Consider the following 26,348-nt stretch of genomic DNA (forward strand, 5'->3'; position numbering starts at 1 on the left):
TGTAAAAAAAGTGAAAATGATGCTGTGGAAGTACGTAGGGGTCATTCTGGAACATCCACAATAACTTCTTCATGTTTCAAGAGAGACATGAAAGTGCATCATGATATATGTGGACTTGTATGAAAAGACCTTTTTAATTGGTGAGTGGTATTTCAATTCTCTTCTCATTCCCAACTCGTCACATGTGGAGGCTTGGTCTGGACCCCTTTGACGTCACTGTTTTAAGGCACTGGGTACCCCTTGGTGTCACCTATTTTTAGTCAATAAAACTACTTGGATTATGTTCTTCATGTAATGACTTTTGGTTTCACTCGGGGAAACAAATGGCGGCCCCCTGTGTAAAAAGTCCTGTGTTTGGTTGATCCGTCCATCCATCTCGTCCTCCTTTCGCAGCCTTTTTCACTCTTTATATTACGTCACCTGACTTCTACTTTCTGTGGATGGTTTTACATTGAAAGCAGTTACTTGGAAGCCTGGTGCGCCTCATACAGATAATAAAGGTAGCCTTGTGCGTAGGTATCGGACGCAAACACACCAGGAAAGAGACCATGCTGGGCATTTCAAAGAGGCCATATCTCTTACCTGTCTCAGAAAAAAGCCTGGTGCTGAATCCCTCTGCAATGCTTTATGAATATTTACTTAAAGGTTAACTGTGATACAGGGTATTTTTTTTTTTTTTACATTTGTAGCCAATTTGCATATATATATGGTTCGATGAGGATCTCAATAGATTAAGAGAAGTTCAGTGATGGATGCTGATTCAGGTAACAGGCTTGAAGCTATTTCATGAAAGTGGACAGACTCTACTCGCACTAACCATAATATATTAATCCACAACTACAGAGCATGAATATAATTTGTGAGTAGTTTGAGGGTAGACTCATGATTATAGTAATTACTATAAACTAGAACATAATTGATGATGACTTATTATAAGGGGATAGATTATGCAGTTACTTCCATTAGCAGCAAATGATTTAAAGGGTTACCCATAAACCAATAATACATTATAATTTGACAACTTCTGCTGATGGCTTGCTCAGGGACACTTGGTGGAGAGAACTAGTGACCCACAAAGATTCTCGACACCTCTGATTTTACGTTCCGTTGTCGGATCTAAAATGTCAAACATTCACCTTGCTTCCCCCCCTTTACTGTAATTCTTTGGCTGTGGGCCAGTTCACATTATCCCGGTGAAGCCTTGTTGATTTGTTGTGCTATGACCCGCTCCGCTTTCCTCAGCTTCAAAACCTCATTATGGACCTCAGCTTCCTCTGTTTCTCTTGATGGGCTCAGCACACAGCAGGAATCTCCAGGACTGACAAAGCCCCTGGCACAGATTGAAGCGAGCGAGCAGCGGAGCCGGGCGACGCAGCAGACGATGGCTAAGCCTCGCTGCTGAATGAACAAAATAGTTTCATTTAGTTCCGGTTCATGTGAACGGGGGAAGACGTGAACACAATGACACATTCAGAATCAACCGCTTGGTGTGTTGCATCGCAGCAGAGTAGCATACATTGTTTTTAATTTGCAGTCATGCATCAGGCCGTTGGCATTGATGGGTGGGTTTGCATTCATGCCTCCAAATCAATGTCAAGCGCAATGTAAATACCACATTCTAAATGCTGACCTGCAGTGTTTTCATCTGTGACAAATGTCACAAATTCATCTCGACCACCCAGTAATGTTGTCCATTAAAGCAGACACTTAAATAATGTACCTGGGCGTAGTTATATATCATTTTGGGAGTAGAAATAGAAGTAGTAGTAACATAATCTAACACTGTATTACAATGCTTTTTTATTTTCTACTTCGGTTTCCATTGGGAAACCCATTCTTCTTTTGGTTAGATGCCCGAATCAAGGTAAGAAATGTCAGTAAATACCCCTCTCGCGAATTATGAAGCTTTAACATGTCTTAAAAAAAAGGTTAAATCAGACGGCAAAAGGTCTTCACGCCTCCTAGTCGGCCTTCACAGCCTCATTGTGTAGACTCGTGGTGTAGTTCGTTTAAATAAAACCGTAAGCTTTTAACTTCTGCTTGCATTCACGCTTATTTCGATTGGGATCAAGGTTATTCATTGAATTCAGAGGCAAAATATTTTTACAAGAAAACGTAAGCTTTGAACTTCTGCCGCTTGCATTCACGCTACTAATGAAAGTGCTTTGTGGAAGATTATCTTGCTGAATAAAAGCATCATCAACGTCTGTTCCCCACAGAGTTTATATTCTGCAATAATCCAAAACCCAATGGAACAGTCCCATCGGCTTTTTGTTGAGGAAACCAGTGTGATGCTAACTTCCGAGGTTGGCCTACAAAAATACGTCGACCCTGTACCACTCCATTGTGAGCATGTTGACGTTAGCATTTAGCTTAAAGCGCCACTCACAGAGCTGCTAGCGTGCCTGCAAACTGTTTTTATTTCTATTGTATGTGCTGTATATCTATTTCCTTTAAGGATGAAATCACATTCATAAAGGGAGCTTTGCAATAAAAGGATTGTGCGTGCCTTATATTTTACCCTGACAGATTCACCCTGGAGCGACATAGCTATTCACAAATTTACCACAAAACTGAGCGCCAAACCCTATAAATATTTGAAAAAACACATCTCGTCAGAATGAATTCAGAGATCTCTTGTGCTTTTGAATACTCCAGAGCGTCTTGATGATGTGGTGGTGTGGATTTCATTCAGTGTTGTTCACCGCAAAACGATTGCTCTTCTCCTGCTGCACAGATGGTAGCAGCAGGCCTTCCTCACCCCATATCCTCCCCAAGTTCATTTTTTCAAGTGTTAATTATGCAGGCAAAGGTTTGCTGAGCACACAAGCTTGTGCACAGCACGACTGTGGTTTCTCCCCGATACGGTTACACAGGGTCACACTTGGGAGCTGCCCTGTACAACCACGGTCTTCTGCTTACTGCCCAGTAGAGCAGCTCAGGGCCAGATGTCTTAAGGGCACTTTGACTGAAACTCTCTCAACCTCAGCAGATTGGTCGGCGAACTGGTCGGATTTGACCCCCTGACATTACAGACACAAGCCTGCATCTCTTCGGGCTACAACTGTCCCTAATGTGCGGCTGTTTTTTTTCACTAAAAGGCTGGAAGAGGAATTATTAATTAATTATTATTCACCTCCTCCCGCTCTTCACCATGTTGTCCCGAGCTGACCAAAGAGACATCACATACAGTATGATAGAGTGCTCATTAAACTCTAACAAGCGCAGCCAGAGGGCAAAAAACAAAACACGGGAAGAATTCACACATGCATTTCTCGCTTCTCCGCTGCTATTTTAATGTAATGTATGCAAGATGTGGCCCCATTACAAACATTCATCTGTCACATGAGCAGAATTCTCAAATTAGCTGAAAGAAAGCTCTTCATCGGGGGGGGTGTACTGTAGTGGTATAAAGGGCTGCACGACTATGGCCAAATATATCATCACGATTATTATGATTGGGATCAAGATTATACATTGAATTTAGGGACAAAATATTTTTATTGCACTTTAACATATTAACATTAACATAAAGAGAGCACCGCGTTGAAGTTAAAACATTGTTGATCGCCCCCTGCTGGCTGGTTTGTCAGTTTTGGAAGCGCTTGATTTGATAAGCGGCAGAGTTTTCAACGAGCGGAGCTTGCATATTAATCGTGATTGCGATTAATATTTGATTAATTAGCCAGCTCTAGTGGTAAATAAATGTAAAGCTTGCTTGTATTTGAAATCAAAACTGTAAACTATTCATCAATTATACATGATGTGTTCGGAAAAAAAACTAAAAATCCAACCAGAAGACGAATGTCTCTGCAGAAAATGCATGGATTGTATTTTGTATTATGTAATTATTTGAAAATGAAAAAAAGGCATCTTCCACATTCCTATAACTAGCTTTGCTTCTTTACATTCCGCATAAGAAAACAATCTCACCACATGGTCCATTTAGTAGTTGTTCTGGAGCTTTCAGCAATATCACGTAACCTTCATCTACAGACGGGGGCTGTCACTTCTTCCCTTTCTTCCCGTCAGCTATCACCTTGCATTTGATGGCTGTATACATGATTAGGTGCTAAAAGACTGAGGCTGAAGCTCACATGTCCTCACCGGCTGATGATCCATGTAGAAATCATGGAAATAAAGAATCAAGAAGTTAGATAACGATGTGGTGCTTGACCTCCAAAATAATGCGTCTTTATACTGTGGGCAGTAAGCAAGTTATCTGGAAGTTTGAGCAGAATAACGTCTCATTTATTTCTTACACTTTGTGTTTTGTATTTGGTTTTTGACTAAAAGACGACCTCCTTTTTAAAGTAATAGTGTCTCTCGTATTCAGCCTCATGCACACGTCTTCCACAACCAGCCTAGTAAGCTGTGACTGTCACTTGAGGACTAAAGTTCAGTGAGACCATTCAAATTGAGTTTCATGAGCTCTGATACTCAAAAAGATTGGAAAGAAGACTGGAGATTAGGAATAAAGAGATGAGGGTTGGATAATCCCATAAAAATCACAAAGTGTTTTAGAGACTGACACATTCAGCAGATTCTTTGTGAACATATTTTCCTGTTTGTTGTTTGGTTCGTGCTACTCAGTGAATCTGCTGCTTTCTTTAGAGGCTAAATCTGAGTCACATGAAACCGGACGTCACCCTGGAACTAAGAAAGGAAGATGGATGGAGAGAGGGGTTAGAAAGCTAAATGGTCCAGCCTCCAGTATTGGTCTAGTAATGGAATATAATTGGAGAATAAATGGAGCCAGTCTGTGGGAGATGGAGAGGAGGTGAAAGACGGGTTAGTGAAGTCAGGTAAAGCTGCAGTTGGAGAGACAACCTTCACAAGATGGGTGAAAAGACAGAAATGACAAAAAAGGTAAGGTGCAATAGATAGAATGTGTTTATTACAAGCCATATGTCAGTACAGAGAAAAAGGTCAAATTTGGTGAATATCAGCATGTAGTATCCTTGCTGTATTTTACAGATTTTTCCCTATATCATATGCCGTGAAAGCAACCAGCAGCCATTAATCCCGCAGCTCCCAGCAGAGACTTTAACTTGAGAAAACGTGCACACTGTTATTTCCAGATGTTGTAGAATCATGTAAAGAGATTCCTGACTCCAAATTCATAGCACAGCTTCAAACTGAGATTTTGTATTTCATTAGTTAGATGCTATCTCACAATGTAGAATTCACACTTTGCCCTTGAGACTTTTTGAAAAACCACCTCTATTTCTGCACCACAGGAACACTGGGCACGAGAAAAAAGATCTGATGATCTCAATATATTCTCTTTCGAATAAACATGGTTCCAGGTGAGATGTTCTGCATGATATGAGAGGCTTTTAGTAACTGGCAAAATGTTTGCAGTCCCATGAGTCAAGCAGATAACATGAATATTTTTGGAGAAATGTTCTTGTTGGTGTGTAGATTGATGATGTACAAAACTTTGAGGACACAAACTTTTTCCAGAAAACACATTTTTTGTTGCTATAAAGCCACTACAATTACACATGCATAACATTAAAACAAGACTAAGAGTCTACATGGAAGCAGCTCAATGTTATATGTATGTTATAATACAATTATCATTATATATTATGTTATTATTTCTGAAGCTATTGCCAAGATGCTGATCCGATGATCCCGCAAATTTGGATAGTGCTTAGTCTACATGGTTATTTATTCATGTGCACTGAGGAGATTCATCTAAAGAACTATCTCAAGTGCATTAGGTGTGTTTAAGCATAATACTCAAAACCTTGGTTTTACTGAAGCATCTGCAGCCCATCCGGAAGGAAAACTTAATGTGTGCATTGGCTGCTCTGGTATTCTATACCTTTTACATGAAGGACTTCAAGGTGGGTATCAGAGTTGAAAGACAGAGCCCTGATATATAGAATGGGGAGCAGAAAGAAATTTAACTATCAACTCACCCTGAAAGAACCTTCCTTCTGTCAATCAGCCGACCCACCGCCTTCAGAGAGCCTCTGCTGGCAACACTGAAAGTGTAATGCTTAGCGTCCCACTCCAGTAATATCTCTTGGCAATCTGATTGAATTATTCTGATGGTTTTCAGTAGGTTTGTGCCTCAGGCCTTGACACCCCTCACTGATAAAGCCTGGCTGTGAAAGAAAATGAGCTTATGTGACGGATGTACAAATAGAATCTGAGGATGGTCTATTTAGACAGGATGGTGGGGGGGCCTCAAGGGATGGCCAAACCAGTAGGTTCTCCCATATTAGGATTAACCTTGAAATGTGTTCTTTTCACCTGTTTTCTATACAGTACATTTCTTATGGGTTTTTAAAACCAGTGTTACTGTATTATTGGTTATCTCTGCTGCCAGGTGTTCAACCTTTTGAACTGCCTTTTTATTTTAGCATCTAACTAGCAATGGTAATGAGTCTCTGAGGACCAGAGTGAAAGACATAAAAGTTAGTGTTGCTTGATAAACACTGAATAGGAGCCATCTGCCGGCTGCCGCTGGATGCTTTTTTGGAGGCTGGAAATTGTAAGGAGCTTTTAAAAATGCAAATGAACAGAGGCTCACAAACAAACTTAATCAACAACTAATAACGCAGCTGTTTCAAAGACTGAGTGTGCAAGCCAGAAATAGCTTTTTGCCTCTTTAATTGGATCAAATTAATTATTTAGCTGAGCATTAGCTGACTCAAGGCACTCATTGTGACTAATCTTTATCAAGCTTATGTACTGATGGATGTGGAAATGGTAGTATATGAATGGAAAGACGGAATATGTAGATGCATATTTAGATGGGATGCATTTCCATGTTCAGCCATTGGCACGTCTTCTAGTTTATAAACTAATTCCATTTGATTTATGGCTGAGGCGACGTGGTGTTCCTTACTATATTAGCAACTCTGAGCTAATTGAAAGAGCTGTGAATCATAATTTGCTTGCCAAGCAGCTCATGGTGTCAGAGACGTCTCCCTGCAGCTATAGCAAACATAGCAGAATGTATCCATGATCATTGTAGACCTTATATTTAACAATGCTACACTTAGGAAATACACTGCGAAACAACAGTATGTTGGGATTTTAGTGGGTATTTTAGCCTGCACAGCGTCTACAGGCTGTGGAATTTAGTCGCAGTATTCATGGTCCCCAGATTCTTGGTCATTTTCTTGACATGTGTCGATAACCACCATCATGTCCAAGTTTCCTCTTGAGCAACACGTTGGTCCACGACAAAGTATCTCAAGCATTAATGGCCAAATATCTACAAAAAGGTCACCAGTGGATGAACCCTGAAATTTTGCTGGGGCTGATATGGGGAAACCCCGAAACAAACCATGTATTACCAGATACTACTCGTGGTAAAATTTAAAAATTATGTTTTTTAATTATTATCATTCTTTTAATTTGGGTGAGCTGACCCTTTACGATAACAACAATATAGTAAACGTTGAAGAAATAAACACAAATAAGTTGTGATAACCTTTTCATTTTGAACTTGACATCAATTATTTTATCCATTACTGAGTAATTACTACAGCGTGCCATGTGGTATCACCCAGCCTTTCGCCATTCATCCCCTTTCTATTTGCTTCCCTTTATAAAAGATTCAATGTGTGAGCAATTTCATTCACCTTCAACATCAGTCACTTCATTTTCAACTCCTTTGGATTTGGTTTCAGTCAGAGAAACTTCAGAGGCACAAATCCGGTGTTTGATCATATGCAGCCGGGGACTGTTACTTTGGTGATATAATGGGATTGGATCACGGGATTGGACACGTTCCTACAGAATACAGTTCATTCAAGGATTGGTGGCTGTAATATCTGTGCATTCATTGCTTGCCTGTGATGCTTGAATTGATTAGGGGCTGTGAAGTTTGAAAAGAACAAACTTCCATTTTGGCGAGATTCATCAGAAGATTTAAACATTTCCACGCGGCTATCAGTCACTAACGAGCAAACTGGAGACTGTAATTGCTTTTCAAATTGCCTCTTTGAGCAGTGGCTGACCCAATTAGTTTTGGGATTGTGTTTGTTACCGTATCACCGTCTAACTGTTGCGACTCATCTGTATGAATATTTCAAACTCATATTGGCAGTCAATTATATCTGTATTTGTAACGTGTCAGCCAGCATGATTAGTTAATTATGTTTGTACTCTAACGATGGCACTGCCGAGTGTCTCTCAGCTGTTTTTCCAGCCCTCAAGTTACACTTCTGGCACACACCGCCCTTTTGGTTTCTTCCAATGTTGAAGCATGGAGGGAAAATCAATAGAAACGACGATTTACATGTCAACATGTGGACTGTGGCTTGCGGCAAGATGTCAACAATTCTTTAGCGGAGAATTAGTCAAAGAAATGGATGCTCGTGGATAAAACACAACAAAACCATTCAACCAGTCTTTCAATGAATACATGTACGACACAGAAGATATAAAAGATTCAGATAATTTACAGTCAAGTAAAAGTATCCCATCTCTGTGGGATTCCAGAAAGAAGCAGATAAAGATTTGTCTGAAGATTGAGGATCTAATCTGAATTGATTGTCGGTCATAATTAAGCCTAAAAGCCTCTGGCCTTCATCATTTTGGAAGTTACATTGATACCCAAAATGACCCAATAAGCAATAATCATCAGTCCCGCAGTGGGCAGTAATGTTCCAATTAGGTTAACAGTGTTAGCTGATGAAAAGATAGAGGCCTCGCTGCATGACTCAGAAATGAAATGTTTCCAATCAGCAGCCATCAACACATACTCTCTACCCTCTAATCAGCTTGTTTTTTACAAAGTTTAGTCAGATAGTTCCTAATGCTGTGTACAAACAGAATCAATGAGGAAGAGGCTCAGTTTTTATACTCTTTGACATGAACATTTTAAGTCAGTTTAGACAAAAGTTATTTAAAAACAGAGTACTTTACAGTATATTACAAGTATAACTATTTCCCGAAATGGATATGTTGCATCTTTGTGCAACACACAAAGATGTTTTTCAAACCTCTGTGTTTCGGGACAGATGAGACCTCAGACCACCAGGAGGACAGTGGGTACAGCTGATCCCTGCAGAACCAGCTTGGAGCTGACCCAGATGAGACGCTCCACTGTAATCAGGCCCCGGAGGTAATCTAGGCAGGACATTATCTGCTTCGCTGCTTCTCTGCAGCATCTGGACGCCTCTGCCACCTGCTCAGGAAAGGCCTCGCGCCTCTCCTCTGCCTCTTTTTTCACATTGTTTGCTTTCCTTCTCGCCCTGATTTGCTAAACATTAAATTTAGCCGTGTCAGATGTGCTCGCAAGAATCATGGATCAATTTTGTTGGTTAGTTTTGGGCTTTTTTTCCCCCCGCCTCGATTTATGCTACATACCAGGTGCCATTTCTTGGATGACAAATATATATTTTTTTCAACAAGATCTTTTTGCCGTGTCATTGTAGATTTAGTGATTTATTAAAGGCTATAGCAACAATACATGCAATAATCACTTTCTGCTTATGCAACAAAACATGAAAAAACAAGCATTTGCCACAGAAATGAATGATGACAGCAAAAACAAATAAACAAATAATTGCTTCGAAGAATGTAAAAAAAATCTCATAAGTTTTGAGGAAAAATGTGTTTGTTTCATAAATCAAGTGTTCTGCCAAAGCATATATATATATATATATATATATATATATATATATATGAATTAACATCCGGTTTAGCAAATAAGCACACTGCCAGCGAAGTTAAAGGCTATCGCTAATTAGCATCATTGGCCGTGACACTTGAGTAATCGGTGCTTTCTTCTGAATCAATCCTTGTTTGTCTGGTGCTACTTTTAGCTCACAGTTTCTAACCTGTTTGTGAAAGTGATGGCACAAAGACAGGCCGAACTTTGTATAAAAAAAGTCTTTTAAGTTCCACATAGCTTATTAGCAACCGGTCAAATAGTAACTTAGGAGGCAATTTGGCCTTAACCACTGTTTTACAAGAAGGAACTAAGGGGCCAACCAGCTTTAAAAGTGACATTTTGTTTACACTTTATAAATACTTTATATCATAGGTACTCAAATGTAAGTTCTTGTACTTGGTCTGAAAAAAGTGGTTTCCTAACGTCATTTGTTGACTCTATATTTATCCATCTGATAAATACCAGGACGTAAAAATATGTGCCAATTTATGAAAAGAGAAAGCCAAGCGACATGTAGCTGTAATGTCACTATTGCTCCTGTCGTACACCGTGTGCACTCGCAGCCTGTCGGCTTCAGGTTGCAGACACAGCGTCGGCATGCACACAGACGGGGAGCAGTCACTGTCAGCCTGCAAATCTGTCAAAACAACAACCATCTTCAAAACAACTCAGTCACACTTATGGATGACTCCGGTAAGAAATAACAGCCCTGATTGTTATTTCCTGAAATATTTATAGCCGGTGCAGCTCGAGCAGTGAGTTCTGCAGTGCTTCCTGACAGATCCTCAGTATTTCCACGTCTGTCAACACTACAGTGTGTGAAAAGAGACTGCTGCTGTCATCCGCATCAATGACAGCCCGCTCTCCCGTGAGACCCGTTGCAAAGCCTTTCACGCTAATAAAGATTTTCCGAGAGCAAATATGATAAACTGAGGAGTGTAGGTACAGTACGCAGGGAAACGCTTGTGCACTCAGACAAATCATTCCCCAAAATGACATTCAGACTGATCTTGCAGGGGATGCTGCTGTAATACACTGTGAAATTGATTCCATGAAGGGAATCATGATCTAATCTTGTCTATAAAAACAAGGTGGCTTGTTCCACGGATAAAACACCTCGGCAGAAACAAACCACAAGATGTGCCATCCCATTCCTGCTGCTGTTACAAAGCTCTTTCTCTTTTGATGTCACAGAAACCAGGCTGAAAGATTTGCCTGCACTGTTTTTAAATGACCAAAGTTTGACTGGGTTCTTTTTTTCGCTATTCAGCAGCGTAATAGAGCTATTATCATAATCTCCTTTGAAATGTAGACAGAACTGCTCTTTGTTTCTTTGTGAGTGACTTATTATGAGTAACAAAACTCCAAATAAAGCTTCAGCTTCAGTCATTAAAAACACGGTCTTTGGTTGTAATCGCAACATGCTGCTCATTATCTGAAAAGCAGCGAGTGACTAAAGCTCGCATCGTGAATGTCTAATCAAATCGGTCAGTGACATGCCCGTAGAGTATTTTCTCCCACTGAGCTGTGATCACACAACTGACTCACTCACTGCCATCTAGCACACTTTGAGGAGCATTCAAGAGTCCAAATATAGCTATAAACAATCTTTTGATGGTTTGTGGACTTGGAGCTTCGTATCAGAGCAGGGGAAATATTCATCACTATTACAGGAGACCCGGCCGACCCAGCTGTCAGGAGGCGATGACGTTTGACTGATCTCTGTGCACCGTTGGCTCTGCTGCCAGCTGTTCAATAGCCTCACAGTTCTTCATTTGTCATGTTGGGACAGAGGGGAACGGGGTGGCGTTGGTGGTCGGTTTGAACTCAGGTCAGACAGGTCGATACCTGCTGCCTAACTACATTCATTCAGAAACGTTAGTGGAGATTTACTTCTTACTAGTCTTAGTCACCATTCCAATGTGACATGAAAACAAATCAATGTTGTGATATTGCTACAACAGGACAGGAAATAGAGGTCTAGCCAGTATATTGAGACCCGATCTGAGTTCACCTGGGTTCAAATGACAATATGTTCAGTCTAATCGGGTGAGGCAGGGTTACGTTGTATTGCTGTAGGTTTCGGGTCAGTATATGTGTAAGTAGGTCTACTACCTCATGGGATCCAAGCAGACTGGCTAGCACCTCGGATCATGTGTCGTGATGCAATCGTCACAGCTGAAAAGGTGATTTGTGGGTGTGAAGTATGTAGTGCAGGAAGAACAACACGTATAGCATTGTTTGTTAATCGATGTCCAAAATGTTGTACCAAATAATGCCAGCATGAACATGAGCTGTCAGAGGATCAGACATGTTTAACACAAACCTCCTGTTCTACCAGACTTATTTGGAAGAGAAAACAAAAGGCAAGCCTTACATTTGATACACATTCTGTACATTTGAAATTTGCAGTGACCTCCTGATTCAACTTTGACGTACTCCCACGTAGTAAAACAAGCTTTGGCTGACACTTTTTATGGATTGAAAACCCTTCAAATAGAAGGAGAATAAGTGTGTTGTAACCAAAGAGAAGAGGGAAACATGGAGCGATGATGTTGCAAAATGAGGATAAGGTAAATATGTTTTGCAGTACCATTATTCTCAAAAGAATGTAAAGTAACTCAGTGAATTTACAGTGGACATCACCTTAGTGACAGAGTCTGTCCCACAATGTTTCAATTAAAATGAACTAAAGACTTAAAAACCACGTCAGTTTATCGGCGATGGCTCTCTGACAACAATGGCTCATTTCAACTGAATATTAAGACATTAAGACAAACAGTTCCACATAATTGGCAGTAAAAAGCCCTCCAGACAGGCCCCATTCTTCAGATGTGGGTTTAATTGTCCAGAATATGATTGCTAAGTGAGAGATCCCCTCACTTATCAAATTAACAGCTTTGAAAAGTGGGACAGTGGAGTACTCGGTGCTTATTAAAGTGGAATGGGTCATGCCAAAGGTAAGCTGTTTATCTGTAGAGGGAGAGCAGAGAGAGTTTTTCCTCCACAATCCAACCTCTCATTAAGATATGACTGGAACTGGTGAGTCCCATTATAATACAAAATGGGAGTTTGAAGCCAAAATAATTAGAAATTTGTATGTTTAGGGGAGAAACAGGAAGAGGGCAAGTGATACACTCACAGACACAGACCCACACATATTTCTTGCGTAAACGGTCAAAACTTCCTCATGTTTTATGCATGAGAGTAAAGGTAGTGTATGGCCACATATGAGCTATCACATTTGTCAGTGCTCATTTATAGCTCTCCTGTGAGAGCCTGGCTGGGCCCAGATAACGGTGAAACCGCCTGGAGGGCAGACACAACACAGTAATGCAGCCCGTCATAACACCCTGCAGGAAACATGGTAATGCAGGTAAACTCAAAACTCTTATCAAAATGCCATACACCTTTCAACATGGTGAGTGAGCAGCGTGGACTGGCTGCCAGCTGGCCTGATAACGGCCGAGACATCTCAGGTCCGAGTGTGCCGCTTTTACCAATACTGGTATGGGGAAAAAGATGAAGACATTTGTGCCTTTAGTGCATTGATTTTCAATAAAAATCTCTCATGACAGGAGCCTGAGGTTGTTGTGAAGAATATTCCCCCGAGGGCTAAATGACTGGTCGTACTCCAGACCACCATTCATGCCCCAAAACAGCTGTCTGACCTCCCAACTTTATAAACAAAATGCTACAGTATGCTTTAATCTGCAAAACTAAATCTTTACCTGTAGTTCATACCTCAAATATACTAAAAATGAAAGGGACCCATAGAATACTCCTACATTATATTGGTAATTGTCTGTGGCGACATTCACAGGAATTCCCGACATGTTTGGATCTCTGTTCACCAGAGGGTCCTTTGTACCAACCAGAGGGGCACTAATGGTGACCAAAGGGGCATTAGGCCGCCCACATGCCACTATGGCGAGACATATTTTGGTGAAAATGAGGTTTCTAAAAATGGGACACTTTGGCACTCGGAGCAATGAGGGCACAGGCGGTCAGGTTTTTGCTTGGCTGTGAAATTTCCATATTTTCACACTTAGAGACTTTTTCAGACCCCTGAAGGTAATCACAGATCAAAATGCTCCGGCAGTAGCACAGAACAACACTTCCTGTTTGACTTACGGAGATGAGGACTCAATGTGGCAAATACTTTCCGAATAAAATTCCTTGTAATATGTAATTTGCATTCTCTCACCCTCATGCCCGGACAATGATTCAAGGCAGCCACTAATCTTTCAAATATTAACCATATGTTAGGAGAGATAACTGTTCGGCAGGGTGGTCATTTTGGAATATGTATTGCTCAGGGCACATTTTGCCCAGTGGGTTGTCCCAGAGTCATCCATCTTAGAAGAATGCTGCCTCTGAAGTTGTTAGCAGACCCTTCAGTGTCACCACTTTAATGGATGCAAGGATTTGGTTTCCTCTTGCCCAGTCCTATTTGGGTGTAAGTCATCAACAGTGAGGCAGGCAGTGCAAACCAGACAGCGAGAGTGTTTCTCCCCCCATAGTGATGCAGAAAGAGGACCAAACCAGACCAATCTTTCCTCCACTTTCCTCTGTCTTTCTTTTCTCCACATTTATGATAAAAATGCCTCAATGCCACTGTGGCCGAATAACGAAAGAATCAAGCATCCAAATACAATACAACTCACTTAAACCCAGTCAATCCAGTTATTAAATTATACTTTATAACTTTATACTTCTTCTCCACTACATTTATTTGACTATTCGTTATACTTGTTATCTATGTTTCAGGCATTTACCCCCCCGAAAAAAATATTAATAATTATAATAAGAATCAGTATATTAATGCTCTCCAAATATTCAGCCCTTGAGTTAGTGTGGTTGATGATGTGGCATTAAGAGCAGGAGCACCTCGTTGTCACACATTTGCCGAAAGCTTTTAATTCATGACGGTTTTGCTGCAGCGGTATCACTCTGCATGGATATGACTTTGCAGGCCGCAGATATGAGTAAGATAAAAAGACAGAGGTGACGCGATTATCTAAGCAGCCGCTCAACAGGTTCAGAAAAAAAACAACTATTATCTGAGTGAACAGGGAAATTAACCCAGTATCTCCTCATATATATATATATATATATTTGGTGCCTTCTCCTTTCAGGTGCATGTAAGGGCATCTGGTTCGTTAGCGGTCCCTCAGCACTTTGTCAAACCGACAGTACAGTGAGTGAGCGAGAGATTAATTTACCAGAATGATGCTGCCGTTCACAGCACTTTCACCAGTCAGGTTCCCACAAACACAAGAAAAGACTCTCGAAGCTCACGGCCCACAGTTACAACAGTGAATAACTTCAGGAAAGTCATCACTCTAAATCTTATTTTCTTAGACCATGTCTGACAATCAGCTCTTGATCCATACAGAGGACACATTCAGTGGGAGGGAAAATGATGAATTATATTCTCAGTGTAACGGAGGAGGGAACACCGTCACACTGGGATAACAAAGGCAAAAAAACAAACAAATCTGACATGCTAGTTTGCTTTGGGGCGTCTCAAGATGTCACACATGCTGCATCGATTGTCTTCTATTGTGTCACACTACATTGGATTTATATAACCAACTGTCATTTGGTACACTCATTCTCTCATGTCTGTGGCATTTTGGACCATTATTAGGATGATATCGAGTCGTCTTATCGTGGCACACAAAGGGCTAAACTGTAAGCTCTTTGTTACTGGATATTATGTGTTCAATGAAAAGAGAAACCTTTCCTGTTTTGTAGCAGATCATCCTCTTGTAATTCGGTTTGGGCAATAGCGCTGTGTTGGTGTCAAGTTGTTCCAAGAAAAATGCAATACTACTGATTCAGGAGTGAACAGAACCTAATTTCAGTATATGAAAAGAAGTCATATCTATATACAAGTACGCCTTCAAGCACAAAATAGGTTTTACTCTGAAGCTGAAGTCAGTAATTAATTGACAACAAGTTGTTAGAGTTACAAGGCAAAAAGAATTAACATACGTTTGAATAACATGGAGTAGTTATTCATCTTTGAATAACATGGAGATCAAAAAACAATTAGTCAAAGTGTCGCATAACGCCTCAACCATCTGCCTGTGATTGCTGCCTTCTGGCTATATAAACCCAGTAGTTGTGAGAACATTGACTATGTTTAAATGCACACTTATATTATACTGTTATTCTGAACATAACAATATTCCATACGAGTCACATAAACATCATATTCCGTTTGGACGTTCAGAATCAGGCCTTATTCCGAATGTAGCATTTTTTGATTAAGAGATGTGGGATATGTTATTCAGTTTTTAGGAGCCCATTGCACATATTGGGGGTTTTGCCACAGTTTGCAACAAACAGCCTTTTGCCTGTTTACGTTCAACTCTGTGCGTTGTACACAAACCAACTTGCTAACAGTTTGCAGGGCTGATGTAGAGACGCTTGCCCAAAAGAAAATCCCACATTTCTGGTTGGTAGGAGAAACACACTTAATACATAATTTATACATCATAAGAAAGAAACTCAAATTTAAGTTATTTATTTGTTTTAGGTTAATCAGAGTAGGCACAGCTGCATGTAAAGGGCAATGTTAGTGGAATATTCATTTTCATCAGCAATGTTTAGTTTATTGTCTTTTTCGGAAAAAGGGCAAAAAACGAAATAAAACATATTGATTGGAAAGTACTAAAAGTTGAATGACAGATTTAAATAAGGGAAATGAGGAAGTGAAGTATAATATGGTATATATAATACATATTTTATTATAGATATATCTGGTTCAAATGGAAGTCTAACCACAATCCCCCGGCAAAGGTCACCTCCTCCTCCAGCTTTCTAATCTCAGGTGATTCGCTCTCTTTATTTCAGTGCAGCTCTATAATCTCAGCTGCCATCAGTTTAGGAAGCTGAGCAGGAAACTGCATTGCAGCTCACATGAATTTAATTTTTTTTTTGGCGTGTGGCTCCCTGCAAGCATCAAATGACATTTCCACACTTTCAGATCTCAACAGCTGGTCCCCACCGTTTAGATGTTTTGCCGTCTGACCGTTTAGTGTCGAGACGAGAAAGCAGAGGCAGAGTGGTTGGGAAAGATGTGACAGATTTAAACCTCAGCCAGATTCACACCCAGCGTGTTGAATACATCACCAGGCAGAATGTTGATGCAAACATGTTGCTCTAGAGATAGCAATGATGGTTGTCCACTACTTTGGTCCAGACTGAAGTATTTCAACTCTTGAGTGGATGACGTTTTGTACAAATATTCAAGGGCGCCAGGAGATTATGCCTTCTGACTTTGGTGAACCCTCTTACCTTTAATCTAGCGCCACCAGCAGGTCCACATCTTCCCTTTTCTGGTGAAATACCTCAATATTTACAACATGGATTTGCAGAAGTTTTGATCCAGACATTCATGGTCCTGAGAGGATATACAGTATCTTAATGACTTTGGTACTCCCCCGACTGTTTCTTTAGATACATTTGACTCTGCAGAATCATCTAATGGAGATTTTATTCCTCGGGAGAATGGAATGAGTAAGTTAAACTTAAATGTGATCTGCCATATTGAACAGCAATGCATTCTTCATAAAGAATTAAAATGCATTTTTCTTTTTCAAGACAATTAACCAGATTTCCACTATAGGTTTTTATGCCAGGTGTATAAATGGTCTTAAATGTATCTTACCCACAATCATAGCTTACAACTTATTCTGTGTGTCTCACAGTCAAGAGCAAATTTAGATTTTGTTTTTATGCTCTTCTTATAACTGAGGTGGCTCTCCTTGCGGAAAAAAAAAGTAACGAACTAAGTGTCCATGCCACTTTGTATGAAAAAGTTTGGTCTGAGAAAAGCATCAGACAGGCCCTGAGGGCAGTCAGCCAGGGGCAAATGAGGGAGTGTCTCAGTGTCTGCAGTTCCAATTGAGCTGGAATCACTTTCCGATCGAATGACTTTCGAGACAGCCTTTTTGTGGAGGCTTCCGAATATCCATGAGACAGCAGAGCTGCCGTCAAAATCATACCGGAGAGAGAAATCAAAGTCAACTCTTGGCCTAAGCTTGTCCCTCATTAGGCTGAATAGCATCGCGCACTGACCGAGGACGTGCTCCTAGCAGCATATTCAAGGCCGCAGTCTGTAGGAAAATGAATACCTCGGGTACGCCCGTCAACTGAGACAAGAAAATAACCGTGAAGAACTTACAAATTTTCCTTTTGGTTTTAGAAAATTACTTACAAGAGCTAACAAGGACAAGATGTGGATGAGAAGTGCATATATTTTTTAAAAAGCATTGGTCGCTGTGTTACACAATGTAGAGTAAGGGTTACCTCCAGACAACTGATGACAACACTGGCATTGATCGGCCTTTTTCAATTGGACATTTTGACTTGTCTCAGTAGGAAAAGCACAGGTGTAAATAATGAAATTATTGATGGCTGAATTCCATTTCGTTGCTTTGATTTCAGGTTGCTGTTATAATCCTGGGCTCACCGTCACTCTCACTGGAAGACTTGAATACAACAGAGCCATGGTTAGTGTTATTAGTGACGCTTGTGCGTTTCCTGCTGTGACAATTCCAAATGTCTCTCGTGAGAAAGGCTTGTGACATTTATCTTCATGTTTCTGGCCAAGAGGTCAACTTGTTTCAAGTTAAATATTCATGTTAACGTGTTTTACAAAAAGATAGGAATAGCATTCCATGAAATATTCTGCAGACATTCATGGTCCCCAGATGATAAGTCCTACTTACTTTGCCTGACTTTTCCTCTTAAACTACCATGACGTTGACATTTTTGGTTTTAAGTGGAATATCTCGACAGCTATCTCAATCTTTTTTAACAGACATTCATGGTTCCCAGACGATTCAGCCTAATTCAGTGACTTTTCATCTAGTGCCGACATGAGGTTCTAATGTGTGGTTTTGGGTCAAATGTCCAACATAGTAATCTTGATACCTACTAAACATCAGCATGTTGGCATTGTTCCGATTGCGATTGACTGTAGACTCTTATTTTACAAAAACAATAACCGTGTTTCCTTTCAGCTGTCAAGTGAATTTTGAGCATTTTCTTTTTTTTAAATGTCGTAAAAAAGACATACAGCTACAGCGTAGTTTGGTCAGAAGTTGGTCCGCTGGCGTAGCTTTTCAGCAAATGCTTAGTGCTTTTATTTAAATATCCTGCTGCTAATCCTTAATCAAGCACTTGCAAATGTTGTAGATAGAGATGAAGAAGAGGCCACTGAAGCTCAAATACTGCTGCCGTACATTTTTTCAGGTGCAAGCAATTTTCTAAAAAAATTAACTACATCAAAAGATTCAGAATTACAGTAAATCTACATTTCTGTCTCTCAAATTGGAAGGATTAGTCTGCCCTGACTGTTGTAGTAGTCTTAGCAGATAGATACAGCAGGATGGAGGAGCAGCGTCGATCATTTATGAGGTTCATAACAGCACAAGGTTATAACCCTCAAGCCATTCAGACTGCATTCTTAACCTTAGTGTCCACGAATCTTCAGTTCCTTTCACATAGAATGCCTGAATAGCTACCCATTCAACGTCGCCCATCGGCATTCAGTAGCAGTTTCATATACCTCTCATTGTGTGTCACTTTTAAGAAATCCATCATAACCTTCACCAGAACATGTACAACTCAATAATAATGATTCAGAGGGGACTGAGATTAAGCTACAGAACATCGTTTCTGGAAAGAGTCATGAAACGGCAATTGAGACTTGGGGAAAGTGCTTAGTGGTGGGCACTTTCATCCCACCTTTAAGCAGTGGTTTGTCAGTGATTGGCACCCTGTAGCCTGCTGGTTTTCATTCTGGCCATACTATCAGGGATTCACACACCTGGTTTGCAAAGGAAATGCTATAGAGTTTATATAAAAGGGAAACAGCAGGGTTTAAAAGTATGGCCATCATACTCTAATGACCACAAAGAAAAAACTCAAGGAGGTTAAACATATGTAAGTAAAGGTGCAAGAAGTTTGGATTAGATAAACATGACAGTAAGTAACTTTAATAAGATAAATTAAATGTTGGCCTTTATTGATGAAAATATAACAAAAGGTCACATACAAAAACAAACACCCGTGGTCAACATTTACACCTAAAATCTCACACTACCGTGAGTGCGTGGTTCCAGTGGTAGTCAGATCTGTAATGTTGGCGAATGAGCTACAAATGAACAGATGTACAAACTAACATAACTCAGCCAGGAATAATAAACTGCGAAAGCTGCTTTGATTACAGGAACAAATGAGCACGTTACAAACAAACAGGACAATAGAGAGCTTTTGATGAAGTTGGATCATTTGGTGATGAAAGCTGAAATTTATTGACGTTTTCAAACGTCGTATTTTATTTGTTTTTATCTGAATTGATGTGTGAGATATCTTTTTAAAGTTCCACCTCATTTGATAAATGAAAGGGAATGAGCTATTAAACCGTCAGAAAGCTCCACAGACAGAGGACAGTGCGTCTGTATTAGTGTTTTATAGTCTCCTAACATTTGCAGTTACTCAGACATAAATAGAAGGACATGTCCTTCTGTGGGGGCCGCTCATCCCCTCGGGGAGCAGCCAGGTAAGAGTATAGAACATGACAGCCAGTCACATGATGACAGGCCTTCACATAAATCTCTTGAAGCCCTTCACCAACTTATATTTATACCTGACCTATAAAACAAGTGGTAGCCTCTCCTGAGAACTTGCTCAGGATTTTATTTTGAAAGATTGCATCGACTTTTTTTCAACTTAGCCCACTAATTAATATCTGATAATCAAAGGTGATCTGCATCATTAAACACCACAGACAGACCTTGTATTAATACAAATATGGTATCAGAAAGGCCCGGTAATACTTTCCGCACAGACCTGAGCTGCCGTTTGAATGTTTTTATACTCCTGCACCCGTGTGCCTGAGCATTTTGTGAGGGATGGTGCGGTCACCTCTTGCACTCGCCAAGTACACACAATACACTTTGATTTGGACCCGCGGTTTTCAAAACATTTGCCAGGTGGTGTTTGATTTATTTGATAGGCGTGATTCAGTAGTTTCATGTAAGTTTAGCCCAACACAACCTCAGGAGGAGCTCCTGTGCCTAGAATGAATAAGTAAGTACTTGTCCGGAAAATCCACTTCCTGACTCTGAGGTCCAATCAAACTTCTGCGGTGTCTGCAGGTAGTAGAGAAGTAGGGTCATGTTTCTCATAGACTTCTATGCAATCAGACTTCTTTTTGCAACCAGAGGAGTCGCCCCCTGCTGGCCAGTAGAAAGAATGGACGTTGAATGTGCCTCCTTAACGGCAGCTACATGCATAGTCTAATAATATGGTAATTACTCCTCCAAAACCTTATAATTGCATTTCCTTATTTTTTTATAATACTAAATAAACCCTCCTTTGTTAGGTACGACTAATTTATCACACCTTATCATTTGTAATTTCACGGAAAAACTTTGTGGTTTGATTCAGTGTGTACGTATTATAATGTTTGCATTTTATCGTCATTTAATTGCTATATTTTGACAGTAGTGACGCCATTTTGACAGTATTTTGATCGCCTCTACCTAATCTATTACCATAGGTGTGTAAATTATGAAAAGCCCTGAGATTTAACTGCACAGGCTCCGTTTCATTTAAGAACCACACGTTGCTGCAAATGCTTGTTCACAGTAGGAAAATGGATGTAAGCCATTTTCAGCTTTAAAAGATTTACGTCACCGTCGCTGTTATCTGTTTCAATTTTTTTGTGGTTTCAAGCACTCACCCAATGTAAAAAAATGAAAATACACCTTTGGGAAAATAAAATGAGCATAAGCGGCTCTAAAACCCCAGTGAAAGGTGACACGAGAAGGTGCTCTGCTTTGGTCTCAAAGCTTTGATTTTGACTCCACAGAGACACTTTTTAGACGTGCATTTCCAGACAACCTTCAGTGGGTGCAGTCAGGAGAGGTGATGTATCTATCACCTTTTCTCCAAACCACACTCATTACCGTCAGGCTCCATTTGACTTTGTTTTAATATAAAGACAGGTGAAATCAGAGCCGTCTCATTTTTTATTTATTCGTCATTGTTGTGTGTACTTTTGCTTTGAAGTGTCTCATCGGAGTGCATTTCTCGCGAGTCCTTAAAATAATATGCTCTTGCTTCATAGTGTGGAATCTTTGTAAAGGTCTGGTCTACTGTTAGTGGGCTGACATTTGTTTAAAAAGGCACGAAGCGGATTATTCTACACGACTGACACTTAACAAATGTTTGAATTGTAACATATTTGAGGTCAAATTGCAGCACGTACTCCGGTGATGAAAGCCGTTGCCTTTTTAAACTTACACTGTCATAAAAACACTAAGTGGGCACTCAATCACAGGGCTCATTTTAGTCCCAAATGACTGCCAACACACATATATACTGTATATTATGGATCCTGCAGGGGATCTCTGGTATATCATGAGTAATTTAGGTTAGCAATAGTAACAAAAGTGCATTTACATCATTGTTTGGGCATGTGATCTTTATTTCAATCCTCCATTAGTCCACATAGCTGCTTATCAAGGGCGGGATTATAGCGTGAAAGGGGAAACCAGTCATTTTGTTGAATTTCCAGAGGTGTTTTCCAGGCAGCTGGGAGATATTGTGTCCTGGGTCTGCCCTGGAGTTTTCTCTCAGTCAGCCAAGACGCCTCGGGGGAATCCTTACACGATGCAGAGGAGCAGCATTTTAACTCAAAAGCCCTCCTGGGTCATTGAGCTCCTCGCACACTTATGAGGGAGTCAAGCTGCCATATAGATGAACCTCATTTTGCCCTCTTGTGTCACCGGTCTTAATTCTTTTACTTTCTGCTGAAACCTTATGATCACGAGCCGACCTGTGCTTTGTGACTAATCTGCAATGATTACAGACGCTGCACACAATCTCATGGTTCTTCTTTTTTTACATGATTTATGACATATAATGAAATACTGTCCAATGAGGCCAAAGGGACAACATCATATTCACACCATGTGTCGTGTCACAGTCTATAAATCTCAGCAGGGCTTTAATATCCTGTCGGTGTACGTCACAAAGAAGAAAGGGGACAACGCACATTCCTGTTAAAGTATAACACCTAACTCTGCAATTGCTGAATAACATCTGCAAAGGAATATAGCCCATTTTTGGAACGCTCTTATTTGCTTTCTTGTAGAGCGCTAGATGATCAATCGTTTTAAATAATCAAAAATTAACTATTTAATAAGTAGTTTTGCTGCATGCAGATCAGCAAATATAAATAAAAACACACAATTAACATATAGGCTTGAAGATAGCTCTTACATAACCCTTAAAGGGTCCATCTGCATTCTGTTCTGGGGTTATCAAATATAAATGCCCGCTCAGCAAAAAGCAGTAACCTAGTAAGTTAATGAATAAGTTTCATGAATAATGTGAACACTAGCTGAGTCAACGTTAACTGTGCTAAGTTTGGAAGTAACTGTGTAAGGGTTAGTTCTGATTTTTTTAAGTTATATGCATACTCTGTTCTGCAAGGTAAAATTATGTTTTTGTCAAAAATGCCGGGTAGCTTTGGAAAAAGAGCAATATAATGGCCTCAGTTCCCCCGTCGGAAAGGGCTGTCTGACGGCAAGGTAAAGCTGCTGTGGACAGGAGCAGCAGGAAAAAACAGTAATTTAGCCATCTAAACAAAGGCCTTCATGAAAAAAAATCAGTATCAGTTTAAGTGTACACCATCATTTGAATATTTTCACTGCTCGTCCTTGCCATCAGACAGCCCTTTTTTTCCCTGAACAAATAAACTGTAATTTTACCTTGCAGAACATAGTTGCTGGTCCACTGCTGCATCGATCAGTTTGTTTGTGTTATTGTGTGACTTTTGAAACCGAACCACAGCAGTACATCGCAGGGCTCCCGTCTGCTTCTACTGGGTAATTAATGTATGTAACATGCTGACTATAAGGAAGTTTGTCTTCATTGGGTCATGTGGGAAAAGTCGGCTTTATAAAACAGCCTTTTTACGCTAAAACATGCGTACTTCGACGAAAAGGTCAATGTTCAGATTTGAATACACCACTTCGAAGCTACAGACTGATATAAAAACCTTGAAATGAAATAATAATAATGATGGACCTAGCCTTTAATGGCTTGGAGAACTCAGTATTCCCCACAAAAAACCTGGTAATACTATTTCAGCCCTTTTCCCAACCCACACATATACTATAAACAGGATTAACAAACTCCCTTGGTCCTTATTTTATCGCTTAAAGTCTGGTCTATTCTTCTGTGACCAGGACAAAATCTACATCTTTTCCCTCTTGAATCCGAGGCTTTGCCATCAGGCAGAGTCTCCTCTCCTGAAACCTTGACAAAGGATTTCCCAGGGAGAAAGAGCAGTGTAATCCCTTAACAATTCTAATGCAGCGCTGAAAAGATATGATCGATATTGAGGTGAGATGGTGGAATAAATTCTAGTGCTACTTGTTAACAAAAGGTTGCCATGTACTGCGGTCACAAATGTAGATATCTTCGATACCAGTCTGAAAAGAGACTGCGCACACTCAATTGGATTATCTTCGACCCAAGATAATGAGATCGGTCACATGTGTGAGTGAGTGAGTGTGTGTGTCACTGTGTCTGTCCGTGGATAATCTCGCATTCTGCTGCACCAAACTGCATACATTTTGGTGCATCATGGGTGCAATTTCAAAAAAAAAGCTTTTATTGCCTGTTTGATACTCACAGCTGGTTTCAAGGCGCCCAGGAGCAGTGCATTGTGGGGAAGTTGAGTATATGCAGTAAACCCACGTGTCATACTCAGAAATTCTTGCTAATGTAATATACATCCTGGCACTTCTCAAGTACACAAAATCAAAAACAAAACATAATAGAGGCAAAGTAGCTGCAAGAACGGTCTGGTGTTTCATTGTTCACTGACGAAAACACTGAAGCGTCACAAAACATCTGTATCCACACTGTAAAACAAACTCTTATTGTTGCTGTTGGTGCAGACAAAGGACTTCCTGTTTATGTTGGAAAAATGAAAAACAGCAACTGATTCTTTGATGAAAAAAGCTGTCAACAAATCTTCCATTTTCTCTCTGTGTTATTGAACTGCTTTGCCGGTCTTCGCTTTTCTTCCTCAGGCACAGCTGATGCAACTGCAAGGGAATTTTCTTTATGTCAACAGGCAATATTTATTTAAAAAACAAGTTCCTGTTGTGAATCACTACAACTTCACAACTAGAATAACTTTTACTCCAACAAAACTGCATGTGTATGTAAAGGTTTTCATCTTAATTTGAAGTAGTTTGCCTTTATGGGAGCCATTGGCTGTAACAGGGCCTCAGGCATTTTCCAGTTTTTGCCAACACACAGTTACTAGAATGTTAACTTTCTAAATCAGAAAACACACACACACACACACGAGCTGTGAGGAAATCTGCACGTCTCATACCTTAAACTTACATTCCTACGAATCTTTTGATTGTCAGTCTTCACACTGCAGTTTTGATCTCAAGGTGCTTCTAATTGCTTTCAAATCACTTCACAAACCGATTTCATGAATGACCTCCTCACAGTTTATTTCCTGAACTCTCACTCTGCCTCACTGCAGCTCTCGGTGATGCTGCATTTACTTCATTCACCCCCAGACTCTGAAACAGCCTCCCTGTAGATTTGAGCACTTATCCTTTAAAAGGAGAGATTTCCTTCAACCCAGCATCCTTTACTGCAGCTTTCGTCACATACAGCATCTATTATCATTTTAATTTTTATGTCCTTTATATTTTCTTTTTTGGTTTGTCTCGTCTCAACCTTAAAACTGCATGAACAAAACCACAAGTCAAGTCAATTGGACTTGTTGCCTTTCCAGAATCATGTTTTTGGGCGTCTGATTAGTCATATTTCTTGGAAAGCATTAACGCATAATTTTTTAGTTCTTGGGCCAAGTTCCATGTTTCTAGCTCATTCCTTCTCACAGCAATTTAGGCCGCGGAATAAGACAACCGAAAACCCATTTGGGGCCCAGCATAGCACAGGATATATAGTTAGCGACTCCAAATGAATGATAATGTTGCTCTATTAGATGTGTAAATAGGATGTTCTCCATCGCGCTTACAGCTTTCCAGTTTCCAATTTCCAAAAATATCAGTTAATGCAGGATTAAATGTTAGACCTTTCCTAAACCTTGCTCTTTTTTGTAAAAGACTAACCATGTCCTTACTTATTACACTCACTCGTTATCCATCTTTCTGGACTAAATGTTAAATGAGGGCATATAGACCCTGCATCAATGAGGTGTTTCCTATTTGTCACACTTATTGTATTCGTTTAGTTATGTTCACAGTCTGACTTGCTCTCTGAGCTCTTTGAAAATACATTCAAAGGGGAAAGGAAAGCGTGTTTATGCCTGCGTTTCCTTGTCACAGTCTCAGTTGGGGTTGTACAAAGCGGGATACAACAAAGACAGTGTTTGACATTGAAACATAAAAAAAACCATAAAAAAAAAACTAGAGTGCAGCAGAGAGGTAAAGCCCTCGATGATCTACAGTAGAACATCAGAGACTCTTTACACACCTGACCGGATCTTCTCGCCTTCCGTTCCCTAATGTGACACCCTCAAGATGACAGCACATGTGATGCACGAGCAGCACTAACCTCCGTCTCCCCTACCCGATACCCCTCCCGGGTGTCAAAGCCATCTTCCACCCCC

This window comes from Anarrhichthys ocellatus, unplaced genomic scaffold, assembly GCF_004355925.1.
Source record: "Anarrhichthys ocellatus isolate YVR2014 unplaced genomic scaffold, GSC_Weel_1.0 scaffold10, whole genome shotgun sequence".
Lineage (NCBI taxonomy): Eukaryota > Metazoa > Chordata > Actinopteri > Perciformes > Anarhichadidae > Anarrhichthys > Anarrhichthys ocellatus.